The sequence below is a fragment of the Macaca fascicularis genome, chromosome 1 (genome assembly GCF_037993035.2).
Source record: "Macaca fascicularis isolate 582-1 chromosome 1, T2T-MFA8v1.1".
NCBI classification, from domain to species: Eukaryota; Metazoa; Chordata; class Mammalia; order Primates; family Cercopithecidae; genus Macaca; species Macaca fascicularis.
Window position 1 is genome coordinate 51,779,797 of NC_088375.1, and position 15,571 is coordinate 51,795,367.

The 15,571-nt window shown below is 35.9% G+C and overlaps 1 pseudogene; it reads left to right on the forward strand.

The window, feature by feature from the left end:
* The first annotated feature begins 8,165 nt into the window (after positions 1 to 8,165).
* LOC102130519 (putative elongation factor 1-alpha-like 3) lies at positions 8,166 to 13,099 on the forward strand (annotated as a pseudogene).
* Positions 13,100 to 15,571: the final 2,472 nt, after the last annotated feature.

Genomic DNA, 15,571 nt, shown 5'->3' on the forward strand with positions numbered 1-15,571 from the left:
GTTTACATTTTATCACTTCTATTTTTCTATTAAGGTTTTCTATTTTTTTCATTTATTTCAAGAAAACATGCAATTGAATTTTGAAGCGTTTTTATGATGACTGCTTTGAAGTTGTGGTCAGATAATTCCAATATCTGATTGTCTTTTGTGTTAGTTGATTTCCTTTTCTCGTTTAAACTGTAATGTTTTTGATTACTAGATATAATAAGTGATTGTTTATTGTACCCTAGATGTGTTTTTGATTATGTTAAGAGACTCTGGATCCTATTGAAATATTTTATTTTGGGGAGAAGTCACACCTTTTAGGTTAGTATGTAGGTATTGGCCTGCTTTGCTGTGATGTATTTCCAATGGCAGATTTGTTTTTACTATTTGCAATGTTATTTTGGTCTGCTTGGTTTATCTGGTGCTGCTGATGCTCTTGCTGGTATTGCTGATACTGCCTGGGAAGGTAGAATGCATTTCCCCTGATAAGGATGCTTGGTGACTCTGGGTAGGGAGCGATGTGGAGAGGTCCCATTATCAGTGCCCTCTGACTTCACTATGTCCCTGGGCATGTGAAGAGGCTCTCGTGCCCTTGGGAAAAAAAAGAGGTTGTCTGGATCATGCTGTTAGTTGCTGTTGGGTCTCTTTTGCCTAGTCCACTAACCTGTTAGGTATTTTTGGGAGTGTGAGGAGTTTCTCAAGCACATAGGGTGAATAAGCTTCCTGGACCGGGCCATGTGTTGTAACTGGATCCCTTTTTCTAGTTCCAAAAGACCTCTCAGTATTTTTGAATGAGGGAGGAGAATCTTGGAACATAAGGATGAATAAACCCACACCCACAGTTATAGAAAATCCAATGAAGGTTAAGTAAAAAGCATGAAGAAAAGTATACCTAGTCTCATAAAAATAACTTCCTCAAAATCAAGGAGAAAATTTTAAAATGGGAAAAACTGGCTCTATTAGTTTTCCAGGGTTGCATTAATGAAGTACCACAGACTGGGTGGCTTAAACAATAGAAACTAATTTTTTCATAATTCTGAAAAATAAAAGACTGAGGTCAAGGTGTCAGCAGAGGTGATTTCATTCTGAGGCCCTTTTCCTTGGCCTATAGACGGCCATCTTCTCTCTGTCCTCACATGGCCCCATCTGTGTATTTCTGCTCCCAAATTTCTTCTTATGAGGGTATCAGTCATACTGGATTAGAACCCACCTTGATGACCTCATTTAACCTTAATTAGTTGTTTAAAGATACTCCCTCCAAATACAGTCACCGTTTTAGGTACTGGGAAATAAGATATCAACATATGAAATTTTAAGACACAATTCAGCATATACACAAGGAGAACACAAACCAAAGGCAAAAGACATGTTACACAGAAAGGAACAAAAGGCAGAGGGAGATATCACTTGTCAGAAACAAGGCAAGCAAGGATGCAGTGGAGAAGCACCCTTAAAAAACGGAAAGAAAAAAGACAAAACATAAGCCATCACCCTAAAATTCTATGCCCACCAAAAGTATCATTTAAAATGGAAACAACAGAAAAATTTTTTTTTCAGAAATAAAAGAACTGAAATAATTTATCACCAGGAGATCCACACTAAGAAATGCTAACATCTTTCAGGCTGAAGAAAAATAATGAAAGATGGAAGTGTTGACATTTTATATATATTTTGTATATATATAATGAAATAGAGTGAGCCAGAATGACATAATAAGATTATGTGTGTATGTGTATATATATACACATATATATATATACACATACACACACACACATATATGAGTTTATCATATTATTTAAATCTTTTTAAAAAGTAAATAACTGCAGGCTGAACAAAATATATTCTGGGATTTATAACAAATAAAAAGAAAATGTTTTGCAGTAATAGCAATAGTCACAGGAGACAGACAAATTCCTAGGCACACAGGACAGGTCCCTGGTGAAACCTGACCTTCAAGCCAAAAACAGCCTGAAGCCTAAAATCCTAACTGCCAGTTCTGGATAGAGTCCATGACCGGAATGAGAACTTCCATTCCTGCCTTACCCTCTCTTTCTCGATTTGTTCCTTCTGGATAATGCCAATAAGCATGCATTTCCCCATTGTAAGCTCATAAAAACCCTGGACTCAGCCACACAGACTGATACCCACTTTTGTGTCCCCTCTCACAACTGAGAGTGTTCCTTCTGTTGCTCGATAAAATTCTTCTATGCCTTACTCACTCTCTGGTGTCCACACACCTTTTTCCTCTTGGTCGTGGAACACAAACCTGAAACCTGCTGAGCTGCGTGCAGTGGTAATAAAAGGGAGCTGTAACATGTTCCTGTCCACCAGCCTATGGGAGAAAGAGAGCTGTAACATGCTCCCGTTCACTGGACTATGGGAGAAGAGAGCTGTAGCATGTTTCTGCTCACTGAGCTATGGAAGTGAAGAACTGTGACATCTCTTGGGTGCTCAGACCTCAGGACTCCCCAAGCAAAAGTTGGAACATTCCTTGGGGCTTTGCAATTGCTGGCATCTCCAAGTTTTCAGGCACCACCAGGTTCCTCTTGTTTAGACACCAGTGCCCAATGCAGAAGCTGCTTGTAGCATGCCTGGTCCAGCTGTGGGCTGAGTACAGAGCCACTGTAGGTGCAAGATCTGAGCAAGTGCAAGATCAGTTCAGCCTGCTGGGCTGAGCAGGTAGAGCAAACCCAGCCACAGAGATTTCCGGCTGGTGAAGCACCACCAAAGAAGTCCTGTAACAATAACATAAAGGTTGACAGGAGGAGAAATGGAAATATGAGTTTGTTTACTATATGTAAATATAGACCTACCATATGATCCAGATATTTCACCTCTAGGTATTTATCCAAGATAAACAAAAACATATGTTATACAAAAATTTGTACATGGACATGTATGTTCATATCATCTTTATTTGTAGTAGGATAAAATAATACCTAGAAACAACCCAAATGTCCAACAAAATATGAATGAATATAGCAATACAATGGAATACTACTCAACAATAAAAAATAATTGACTATGGATTTATAACATGCCACAGATGAATCTCAATGTTTCAAAATAGTTAAGGGAGTGAAAGGATTGAGACACAATCATACTCTCTAATTGCAGTCATATAAAATTCTGGAAAATGTAAATCAATATATAGTGAAGAAAAACTCATAGTGGTTGGAAAAAGGGAGGGGTAAAGGCTGAAAGGAGGAACTAAATAGGCAAGATAAAACTTCCACGGGCAATGGATATATTTGGCAACGTATAATAGTTTGATGGATATATGCCAAAAGGCATAAAATCCAGCACTTTAAATAAGTGGAGTTCATAAAAACATAGTAGTTTTCTTTAAAAGAAAACGGAGCCTTATTTACCCACAATTATCACTTGTACCAAATCAACATATTTAAATATTATTTAAAAAATAATCTCAGTCTCTGATAAGTTTACAAATTCTTAATCACAAACATCTGTGTACAGGTATTTAGGTGGATAATGCAGCTGATATGATATATTTATTAAGCCCTGTGAGCAATGTTAACAACAATTATACTCTTCATTTTAATAGAATGTTTATGTTTGATGTTTAAATAATTTCATTATCAAGATGAATAATAGGATTGACTTTGACAACTTTCTTAATTACTGATTTTGACAGGAAGCCAACACTAATTAGAATTTCATTTTTTAAAAAAATGAATTCACTGTTTGTAATCAGCCAAACATCCCTCAATTAAATCAGAGTTCTAATATTGCCCAAGTTGTCATTTTAATTACAACATAACATATGTAGAAAATAAGTTTTTATTTTAATTTTAAAACGTGACTTTTAAATGAACTAATTTATAGGTGAATTTTTGGTAGTCTATTGCAATTTCTGCTAGATGTGATAGAGATATAAAAATCATTTTTAGCATTTAAATTTCTAAAAATTAAACTTTTCTAACTATGTTTGAAATAAAAACGTTTTTCTTCCTATGGGAGTAGGACATTACAATATGCACACCAAAAAACAAAAGTTTTGTTGTGATCCTCTACGTCTGATCCGTGGGTCACAAGTTGACAATGTTTCTAGTTTTCACCCTTCCTCCTGCCAACCTGTAGACCCTAGGGTTCCTAGTTCATTTCAAATGGTTGAGTCTGGGCTTCATTTTTTTTTTTAATTTATTTATTATTATTATACTTTAAGTTGTAGGGTACATGTGCATAACATGCAGGTTTGTTACATATGTATACTTGTGCCATGTTGGTGTGCTGCACCCATCAACTCGAGAAAATTTTTGCAATCTACTCATCTGACAAAGGGCTAATATCCAGAACCTACAAAGAACTCCAACAAATTTACAAGAAAAAAACAAACAACCCCATCAAAAAGTGGGCAAAGGATATGAACAGACATTTCTCAAAAGAAGACATTCATACAGCCAACAGACACATGAAAAAATGCTCATCATCACTGGCCATCAGAGAAATGCAAATCAAAACCACAATGAGATACCATCTCACACCAGTTAGAATGGCGATCATTAAAAAGTCAGGAAACAACAGGTGCTGGAGAGGATGTGGAGAAATAGGAACACTTTTACACTGTTGGTGGGATTGTAAACTAGTTCAACCATTATGGAAAACAGTATGGCGATTCCTCAAGGATCTAGAACTAGATGTACCATATGACCCAGCCATCCCATTACTGGGTATATACCCAAAGGATTATAAATTATGCTGCTCTAAAGACACATGCACACGTATGTTTATTGCAGCACTATTCACAATAGCAAAGACTTGGAATCAACCCAAATGTCCATCAGTGACAGATTGGATTAAGAAAATGTGGCACATATACACCATGGAATACTATGCAGCCATAAAAATGGATGAGTTTGTGTCCTTTGTAGGGACTTGGATGCAGCTGGAATCCATCATTCTTAGCAAACTATCACAAGAACAGAAAACCAAACACCGCATGTTCTCACTCATAGGTGGGAACTGAACAATGAGATCACTTGGACTCAGGAAGGGGAACATCACGCATTGGGAGTTATATCTGGGCTTCATTTTTGAAGGAACTACTCATTTCAATCTGTTCTCTTCATCCATGCCAACAGTTAGTTGACATTTCTCTTTTTCATGATGAAACTGAGAATCAGAGTAGCTCCTGTTGGGGGCCTCCGACAATTGTAAATAACTCTTTCTTTCCAGGAGTCCGTTTGTGTGCCATTGGGATTGTATTTCTTATATTCAAAGCTGGGTATTAAGTTGCCTCCCCACCAACAAATTGTGACTTTCACCTTAGGGTTGGTAGTAAGACTCCTTCTAGTGTTTAAGGAAATACTATGTTGGTTCTGGAAGCTATCCAGATTAGGCAGCATTGGAATTGTCCTTGTTGTTGTCCATGCTGGCATCTAGGCAATCTTTAATGTATCCAGCTGTACCTGTATTAATGCTTTGGCCTTGGTAGAAAATTCAATACAAAAACTACAGTAGAATGCAACCTGACTTTCTAAGGTAGACACTGTTAGCTTTATGGGGTTTATTCAACTGGGAATATGGAGCACAGCATTGAAGTCAAAAATTCATTTGGCTGTTAGGGGGTTCTGTTAATAGTAGCTTTAGTTAAATGCTGCATAGCACAAATTAAACTGATTTAGCCCTAGCCCCTGTCAGTCATATTAATAAGAGTCAAAGTGGCAGGCAGATGGTACACTTGTGAGAAAATTCATCAGTAGTAAAACGGTATAGAAATGAGTGTTGTGTATTAATGAGAGACCATTTTCTATGAGTCTTTTTCATTTGTGCATGACTTTATCATACTGTGTTTTTTGGACCATCTTTTCAGTTATATTTGTATAGTAAACAGCACTGGAAGATACAGTGACTCATTCCAGGGTGGAGGATGCATGGATTTCCTGAGAAGTTTAATAAAGATATGTCATTCCAAGGCAAAGATTAGGTAGGTTTGCAAGAACCCTGATTTGAAAGATTGGTGGTTTTTCATACTGTGCCCCGAGTAATAAAGTTCCTTATAACTGACCTAGGAATCTCATGTTCTTTGCCAGAATTATGAAACTTTGTCAGGGTAACTATTTATTTTGCAAGCAGGGTAAACATTTCAGACATTTCACATTTCTTAGCAACCTGCCCACAGTCTGTAATCAAAGCATTAATTCCTGAGGTCAGATTGGTGATTCTTTACACAAGGAAACAAAAGTGACTAGAAAGCAGTCATAGCTACTTATGCTTAATTTTACATTTGTTGTGTCACACCATGGCAACACTAACCCCTGGGGATCCAGAGTCTTTTTTGCAAATCCAAAGTTCTTGAAATGTTTGACATTTTCATTTCCTGTGTATACAGCCACTCTAACAAATAGCTGTAAGTCCCCTGGGGGAAGGATGGAGGGAATCATCTCAGTGTTTGTTTACCATAACTTTGTAGATCCTTTTCTCTGGGGACCTAGTCATCTTTTGAGTCAATCAATTTAAGATATGAAAACTCAGATCTGAATTGGCATAAAGCTTCTGACTTTAAATTGAAGTGTCTATCAACTGTACAGTCTTTTCCTTTATATAGATTAAGCAAACCCTTCGTTAATTTCTTATCTTGTCTCTATGGAAGCCATATTACACTTACCATCCCTGGATATCTCTAAAGGTTAGTCACTTGCCTGTAACTAAGATCTTGCTATTCATTGCAAAAGTTGCGGACAGCTTGCTTCTAATCGTTAAGTACTATCATTATTGCCTCCTTTATGTCATGCCCTTTGCTATCTGGATGGTCACTTCTGTAATAGTGTCTCCTTCCAAGTTGCCTGCAGGCGACATCCTCCACTTCTCAGTACCTTTCTCACCTGGGTGTCTCCTACCAACTACGATTTGTCACTTGGTAGGTTCTTGATGTTACATGGCATCCACTAAAACATGTTCAGTTTTGTAAGTTTTTTTTTTTAATATTTCTTCAACTTGCCACAATAGTTCTATTATTTCTGTTTACTTAGTGGATCATTACTTCCTCTAAGCTTCACAGGGATTTGCTAGCAGCATAATGATGCTATCTTCTGGCATCCTTATCAGGATGTTTATTTTCTTATCACAGGAGATCGCTTCCATGTGTATAAAATTCGCCAAATTTTATGTTCTGCCCCTCTTGTTCTAGCTCTTACGAGATCTATTCTCTCCCAGCTCCTACAAGTGCATGTGGCTTAGTCCTACAGATCTTTAATGATATAGTACCATTCCTCCTTCAGGTAGCATAGCAATTTCTTTATGAAGTTAGGTTATGAACAAACCTCTTTGTTGATCTTCTGGCCATGAGGGGGAACAGAGACTTATGCTGGGGGAGGCATGTTGTCTTGAGAGGCAGAGGAGTGGGCTGCTTCTGAAGATCCTGTGAGAGAAACAAGTCTAGGTTTTCAAGATTTTCAAGTGCATCTACCCCAGTTTCTCAAGTTCATGTCTCAGGATCCCAGTCCTTCCAAATCAAAACCCTTACCATGGCATAAGCAGACTTGCTGTGTTTGAAAGTTTAATGTTATCTTTTGCTCCATTGCTCTGAGGGTAGATTGTGATAGAATGTGCAGGTTTTATGCTAATGTGGAATTAAAGAGATATAATTTAAAATAGGGGCAGGAGATACAAGTCAGGGTCTCTTCACACACTAATAGGAACTGTGGGAGATGGAGTTTGAGCTTAGGCTTCTGAGGGAAGTGCCTGGTAATTAGATTCCAAGATGAATAGGGTTATAGCAAATGAATTTGGCTCATCTCCAGATATTGTAGATGTAAAATTTAAGCAGGTGGGAGCAGAGGTTATTTAGATTTTATTAGTAATTTGAGGAAGAGGTAAATACTTCAGTGTCACTAATAGAGGCCAAATTGTCAGATACTGGGCTACTCATTCTAGTAATTTGTTCCAAAATAAAGAGAAACAGTGAGATACAATTAGAGCACCAGCCAGTTTCCAAACATTGGACCAGCGGGAACAAACCAGGAGCTCTTCTGTTTCTTTGTGGCTCCATTCCTCTTTTCTTCCCTTACTGTCTGCAGATCTTTTTTTTCTCTTTCTTTCTCCTTTTTCTCTTTTAGCTTCTTTGTTTCTGCAGTATGCTTTGATGGATAAAACATTTAGTTCACAAGATATATAGGAATGAAAAAGGATTGCTATATTACATAGAAATTATGAGTGATTAATATTGGTCAGGTGAGGAATTAAAAACCATTATCTCTAATTCCTACAGAACTTCAATTTAGAAAATTGAATTTTTGTTGTTGTTGTTTCCAGATGGTATCTCATTGGTTTGGGAAGAAGAATAGATTAGGCAGCAAGTGCCTAGCTGAACACCTGTGGAAAACTGATGTAGGGCAAAAGTAGAACCAAGGCTAATAATCATTCACTTACTAACATGGAAAAATCTGCTCCACATCAAGGAGAACGATGGCTATGAGTATTTTTGCTGAAACATATTATCGTAGAAGAAAGTGGATATGGACAATAGAAGAAGATATATGTGAGAGAATGCCAGAGACTCTAAAGGGACAATAATTTAATTTATTGTTTCCTGATTAACATATTTAAGATAATTCAATGGAATTAATTCCTTATTTGATCAAGAGGAGGATGTGAATAACAGTGCTTTAAGAAGAAAGAGATGTATGTTTAAACAATATTAGCAATTAAACAAAATGTTCATATTAAAACCAATAGAGTTAGAAGTATATTTCCTTTATTCTTTTATTGACTTTCCCTCAGGAATAAAGTAAGAACCATAAAGTCAGTAATTGCATGAGCATTTCTATTTAATATTATAGGGGCTGTTGAATTCTCAGCAACTGGATTACCTTTCTGAAACTTGGAGAATAATATGGATGTAAAGATGATTGTTTTTTCCTTATTGAGTGTACACAAACTAACAATGTATTACTAATCTAGATGACTATTTTCATAAAGCAATTTCCTTTAAACTTTTTTTGTAGTCAAAGCATTTCCCAATAATAGGTTCTTAGAATCTGATACAAATTTAGAAAAGATTGTATGACATTTTAGAAAAATAATAAACTTTCAGAAAGAAGTCAGAATCAATTATTTTCTTTAGGAAGATAGTATCTTATTACAGAAGGAAATGAAAATTTTGTAAATTTCACATTATGGAAACATAGAAACTGATTCAAAAAGGATGTGTGTCATGCACTATTACCAATAAAAAGTCTCTGGTGAACGCCTATATATGGAACCTACTCTTGCTGACGGAATTACAAATATACGAACCTCTCTCTAGAGGGAATTAATGTAGAGTTCTATAGAAGCAATATCTGCTCCGTGTCAAGAGCAGGGTGCCAGTGTGCCTGGATCACAGCCATCCAGAAGGACAGCAGATTATGGCCAGAATATGTATGGCATTTTGGAACACAGTAAAGATTTATGATTTTACATGAAGTGTAAAGATTGCAGACATTGAAGAGTCACCACCAATCTGCATTTTGAAATGATTACTTAGATTGTTGTATTTATAATAGATTGTAGGGGAAAGACACTGTAAAATGTAAAAAGGGAGACCAATATGGTGGCTACTACATAGTCAGAAAAGTGATAATGGTGGCTTGGATTAAGATAGGAACAGTGGAATTGTTGACAAGTGATTAGACCTGGCCTATACTCTAAAGGTAGATGACTGGATATTCTGTTGCATTATAAAAAAGAGCAGTTAGGATGCTTCCAAGATCTTTATCCTGAGCAATTGTGTGATTAAGATAAACAAATAATGAAATAAAGAATTTGGGGATGGTGTATGATGGGGTTGGGATATCAAGATTTCCGTTTTGGACATGAATACTTAGTGAAAAGATATATGAGCCTACAGCTTGGGGAAATACTAGAATGAGATAAAAATTTGAATTCAGCAAGATATATGTGACATTAGAAGTAATAGGATTATACCAATGATGGAAGCATTATCGATTCCAGGCAAATCACAGTATTAGAGCATAGTAGTGATGAGAATAATTTGTGGGACTGAGTTTTAAAGCACTCTACCATGAAAGGTTGGTCTGGAAGAGGAGAGGATCCAGCAGAAATCACAGGAGGAAGCTACAGGAACCCAACACAAACCCCACAACTATCTATTGTATAGTAGAGAATAGAAACTATTTTAGAATGTCATTGTATAGACACTATTGAATAGTGTCTTTACCTTCACATGTTTATTATAATGTTCATTATATATTTATTCAGCTGTTCACATTCTTAATATGTACATTAAAATATAAATTATTTGATTGTAGGGAGCATGTCTCTTTAGCTTACCACTTTATAGGGTCTCATTCCTACTTCAGTGTTCAGCATACCTAGGTACTAAAAAATAATTGTCCCCCTTTTCCGCAACGGGTTTGCTGCCAGAGCAGAGGTGTCATGAACACTACCCTTAAAAGCCAAAATGGGAAAGGAAAAGACTCATATCAACATTGTTGTCACTGGACATATAGATTTGGGCAAGTTTACCACTACTGGCCATCTGATCTACAAATGTGGTGGCATCAACAAAAGAATCATTGAAACATTTGAGAAGGAGGTTGCTGAGATGGGAAACGGCTCCTTCAAGTATGCCTGGGTCTTGCATAAACTGAAAGCTGAGTGTGAACATGGTATCACCATTGATATCTCCTTGTAGAAATTTGAGACATGTAAGTGCTACATGACTATGATTGATGCCCCAGGACACAGAGACTTCATCAAAAACATGATTACAGGGACATCTCAGGCTGACTCTGCCGTCCTGATTGTTGCTGCTGGTGTTGGTGAATTTGAAGCTGGCATCTCCAGGAATGGGCAGACCTGAGAGCATGCCCTTCTGGCTTACACACTGGGGGTGAAACAACTAATTGTTGGTGTTAACAAAACTGATTCCACTGAGCCACCCTACAGCTAGAAGAGATATGAGGCAATCAATTCAGCACCTACATTAAGAAAATTGGCTACAACCCCGACACAATAGCATTTCTGCCAATTTCTGGTTGGAATGGTGACAACATGTTGGAGCCAACTGCTAGCATACCTTGGTTTAAGGGATGGAAGGTCACCCATAAGGATGGCAATGTCAGTGGAGCCACGTTGCTTGAAGCTCTGGACTGCATCCTACCACCAAATCATCCAACTAACAAGCCCTTGTGCCTGCCTCCCCAGGATGTCTACAAAATTGGTGGTATTGATACTGTTCCTGTTGGCCAAGTGGAGATGTGTTCTCAAACCTGGTGTGGTGTTCACCTTTGCTCCAGTCAACATTACAACTGAAGTAAAATCTGTCAAAATGCACCACGAAGCTTTGAGTGAAGCTCTTCTGGGGACAACATGGACTTCAATGTCAACAATGTGTCTGTCAAGGATGTTTGTTGTGGCAGTGTTGCTGGTGACAGCAAAAACGACCCAACAATTGAAGCAGCTGACTTCACTGCTCAGGTGATTATCCTGAACCATCCAGGCCAAATCAGCGCTGGCTGTGCCCCTGTACTGGATAGCCACATGGTTCACATTGCACACAAGCTTGCTGAGCTGAAGGAAAAGATTGATTGCCGTTCTGGTAAAATGGTGGAAGATGGTCCTAAATTCTCGAAGTCTGGTGATGCTGCCATCATTGATATGGTTCCTGGCAAGCACATTTGTGTTGAGAGTTTCTCAGACTATCCACCTCTGGGTGGCTTTGCTGTTCATAATATGAGACAGACAGTTGCTCTTGAGTTTCATCAATGGAGTGGACAAGAAGGCTGCTGGAGATGGCAAAGTCACCTAGTCTGCCCAGAAGGCTCAGAAGGCTAAATGAGTATTAACCCTAATACCAGCCATCCCGGTTTTAATCAGTGGTGGAAGAATGGTCTCAGGGCTGTTTGTTTGAATTGACCATTTAAGTTTAATAGTAGAAGACTGGTCAATGATAACAATGCATTGTAAAATCTTCAGAAGGAAAGGAAAAAGTTTTGTGGACCACTTTGATTCTCTTTTTTCATGTGGCAGTTTTAAGTTATTAGTTTTTAAAATCGGTATTTTTTTCTCTCTTTTTTTTTTAAATTATACTTTAACTTCTGGGATACATGTGCAGAAAAGTGCAGGTTTGTTCCATAGGTATACACATACTTATATATTTATTTATTTATTTACTTATTTATTTATTTTGAGATAGAGTCTCACTCTGTTGCCCAGGCTGGAGTGCAGTGATGCAATCTTGACTCACTGCAACCTCTGCCTCCCGGGTTCATGCCATTCTCCTGCCTCAGCCTCCCGAGTAGCTGGGATTACAGGTGCCCACCACCACGCCGGGCTAATTTTTTGTATTTTTAGTAGAGACGGTGTTTCACCGTGTTATCCAAGATGGTCTCAATCTCCTGACTTCGTGATCTGCCCGCCTTGGCCTCCCACTGTTCTGGGATTACAGGTGTGAACCACTGCACCCAGCCAGCAATTCACATACTTTTTAATGGAAACAACTTGACCAAAAATCTGTCACAGAATTTTGAGACCCACTAAAAATGTTTAATGAGAAACAAAAAAAAATCTAATGATTAAATAAAATAAATACTTATTAGGGTTTTTCATAAAAATATTTTTAATTTTGTAATTTGAATGTTTTTAATATTTAACTTTTTTTTACAATGAATGTGAATATTTTATGTTAAAATGTTTGTTCACACCTCCATGGGTTTCTTCAGTTCCATGTATTTTTTGCTATTTAAAACTTTATGTACCTTTTTTTCATATATTTTTATTTTGTCTTGATGAATTGTGCTTATTTTATTTTAAAAATTTATATCAATAACTCTCATATTGGGATTTTATAAGTATTATCTTTTTCATAGAGTTTTAACCATAATTAGATTTATAACATTTATATATTATAAATATATATATTACAATTTATATAATTAATGTTTCTGGAGTACATGCTGAAGATAAGTGTGTTGTGAAAAGAAAAATGTATCTTCTTTTTTCCTGTCAATAAAACCCCCTATCACCTTTGATACTTCTTTCTTCTAAGGTATGTATGAGTTTGAGTCCCCTGATAACATTTTCAGAAGAAAATTATTTCATAAAGGAATACATTTGAAAGCATGTAAGAATGTTGTGAATCTTTGTGTTAGTGCCTAGGTTAAAAAGCTTCCCAAATAAAGATGCTTTAGTTGGTTGATATTCATTGGTTTGTGATTGTTTCAACTTACATTGATAGTTATATACTGTGTATATATATTATATATACATGTATATAAATATACATTGTCTTTATTTTTGTCATTTTAATTTCAATGATGTAAATTTCAAAATTAAGAAATATATTTTCAGATTATTTGGTATATTTAAAAGATAGTGGCAGAATAATTATGTTGATAATTTTAAAGCCATATTTGTTCATTTTAGAGAAAATTAAACTGTATTCTGCTTTAAAATATCTCCAGAAGTTTTCAAATTCGATGGAAGAACATATAATTAAATATCATTTAGGCTGTTTTAAACAATTAGTTTATAAGTATTGTCACTGTAAAGTTTATAAGTTAATGATTCAATTTAATGAGTACATCCTTTGCATCAGATTTGGAACATTACAAAATTCAGTTAATAATAATTTTTGCAGTGTATGAAAAACACAAGTCACCTTTGCTTATTAGTAGGTCATTTTTCATTTTTTTGGATGAGCGAGAATAGCTTTAATGGATTTCCAAAATGCATAGTAGTTACAGAAGCAAATTAGGTGCTGATAAATGAATGAGGATTCTGATACTCTTACGTTTTCAAAGGTACAGATAACTCCTTATCCAGGGTTTTTAGGGGAAATGCAGCTGTTGATGAGTAGTTTTTTGAAGATGTTATTACATAATTACCACAATTACTAAAAGCCAAAGAACAGAATAGTTAAGAGCCTAAAATCAAGGATGAGATAGCCTTCACTCCGTTCCCGGTGCTGTCATTATCTAGCTGCATAATTTGCAAAAATTACTGTGTCTCAGTTTCTTCATCTTTACAGATAAGGAAATAATAGTATCAGTTGATAGTGTTGATGTTGGGATTAAATGATTTTTGTATGACGGCCTTTAAATAGAACTATACGAGATTTTGCTACTATTATATTAAGATCAAATATTGAAATAATATGAAGAAGGCAAAAGATGTATTCACATTTAGATTCCATTTGGAAGAAATAGCGAACTTCCTTTAATTGATTGTTAGTATGACTAAAATTTATTTCACAAACCTGCTGAAAACAAATATTTGTTAGAGTCTACAGTGTCCCAGTGTTTGCTTTTTAAAATGTTAAGATTAAATCATATTGTTGATACTTTATTTTTTTCTAGTTAATATTTTATATGAAGTGTTCTGTCTATTAAATGGGTTGATGTCTTCACCATAAAATATGAATAGAATAGCTATCTTGTCATTTCTTTTTTTCATTCCTTTCTTTTAGTTTTTAATGTTTATGGGTACACAGTAGGTATATATATTTATGGGAAACATGAGATATTTTGATAGCCATACACTGTGTAATAATCACATCATGATAAATGGGATATTCATCAACTCAAGCGTTCATAATTTCTTAGTGTTACAAACATTCCCTCTCAGTTATTTTAAAGTGCACTACAAATTACTGTTCAGTGTAGTCACGCTGTTGCCCTATCAAATACTAGATCTTATTCATTGTATCTAACTATATTTTTGTAACTATTAATGACAACTCAAGCAGAGTCCTATACATTTTTGTCCTGTCCCAATCGATTTTTGAGTACTTTCTCGTTTTTTGCCATAGCAAGGTATTTCATGCTAATCTTTTACCATACATGCTCTACACCCTTGGAACAGCAATTTCTCCAAGAGGCTTTGTTTCCTATAAGAAGAGAATAATATTTAGAAACCCAGATCTGGTATTCTTATTTTCTTTACTACTGGAATGCCTATTCCTCTAGACCATCTCAGTAGACACGTAATTACACATTTTTAAATGTTTTATTGACACATACTGTTTGTTCATATTTACGGGGTATAGGTAATATTTTGATACATGCAGAGACTGTGTAATGATCAAGTCAGCATATTTAAGCTATTCATCACTTCCAGCATTTATCACTGTTTTGTGTTGTGAATATTTCAAATCCTCTCTTCTAGCTATTTTGAAATGTACAATGTATTGTTGTTAACTTCAGTCACCCTACTGTGCTATTGAACATCAGAATTTATTCCTCCTATCTGATTATACATTTGTGCTCATTAGCCTACCTCATTTCATCCCTTAAACTTCCCCCCAATACAACTTTCCCAGACTCTGGTATCTATAGTACTACTATCTACTTCCATGAGATCAAATTGTTTAGCTCCCACATATGAGTGAGAACATGTGATATTTGTCTTTCTGTGCCCTGTTTATTACACTTAACACTATTTAAATATATGTATTAAGCACCATAGATTACATATTCAAATTATCGATTTTCAATCCAATAGTATGAAGATTAATCACAGAAGTTTCCTTTTTCCATATTTTTATTGTCTTTGTCTAACAATGAGAAACATATCCCCCATTAGCTATAATATTTTTATTTCATATTATAATGCAATTGAA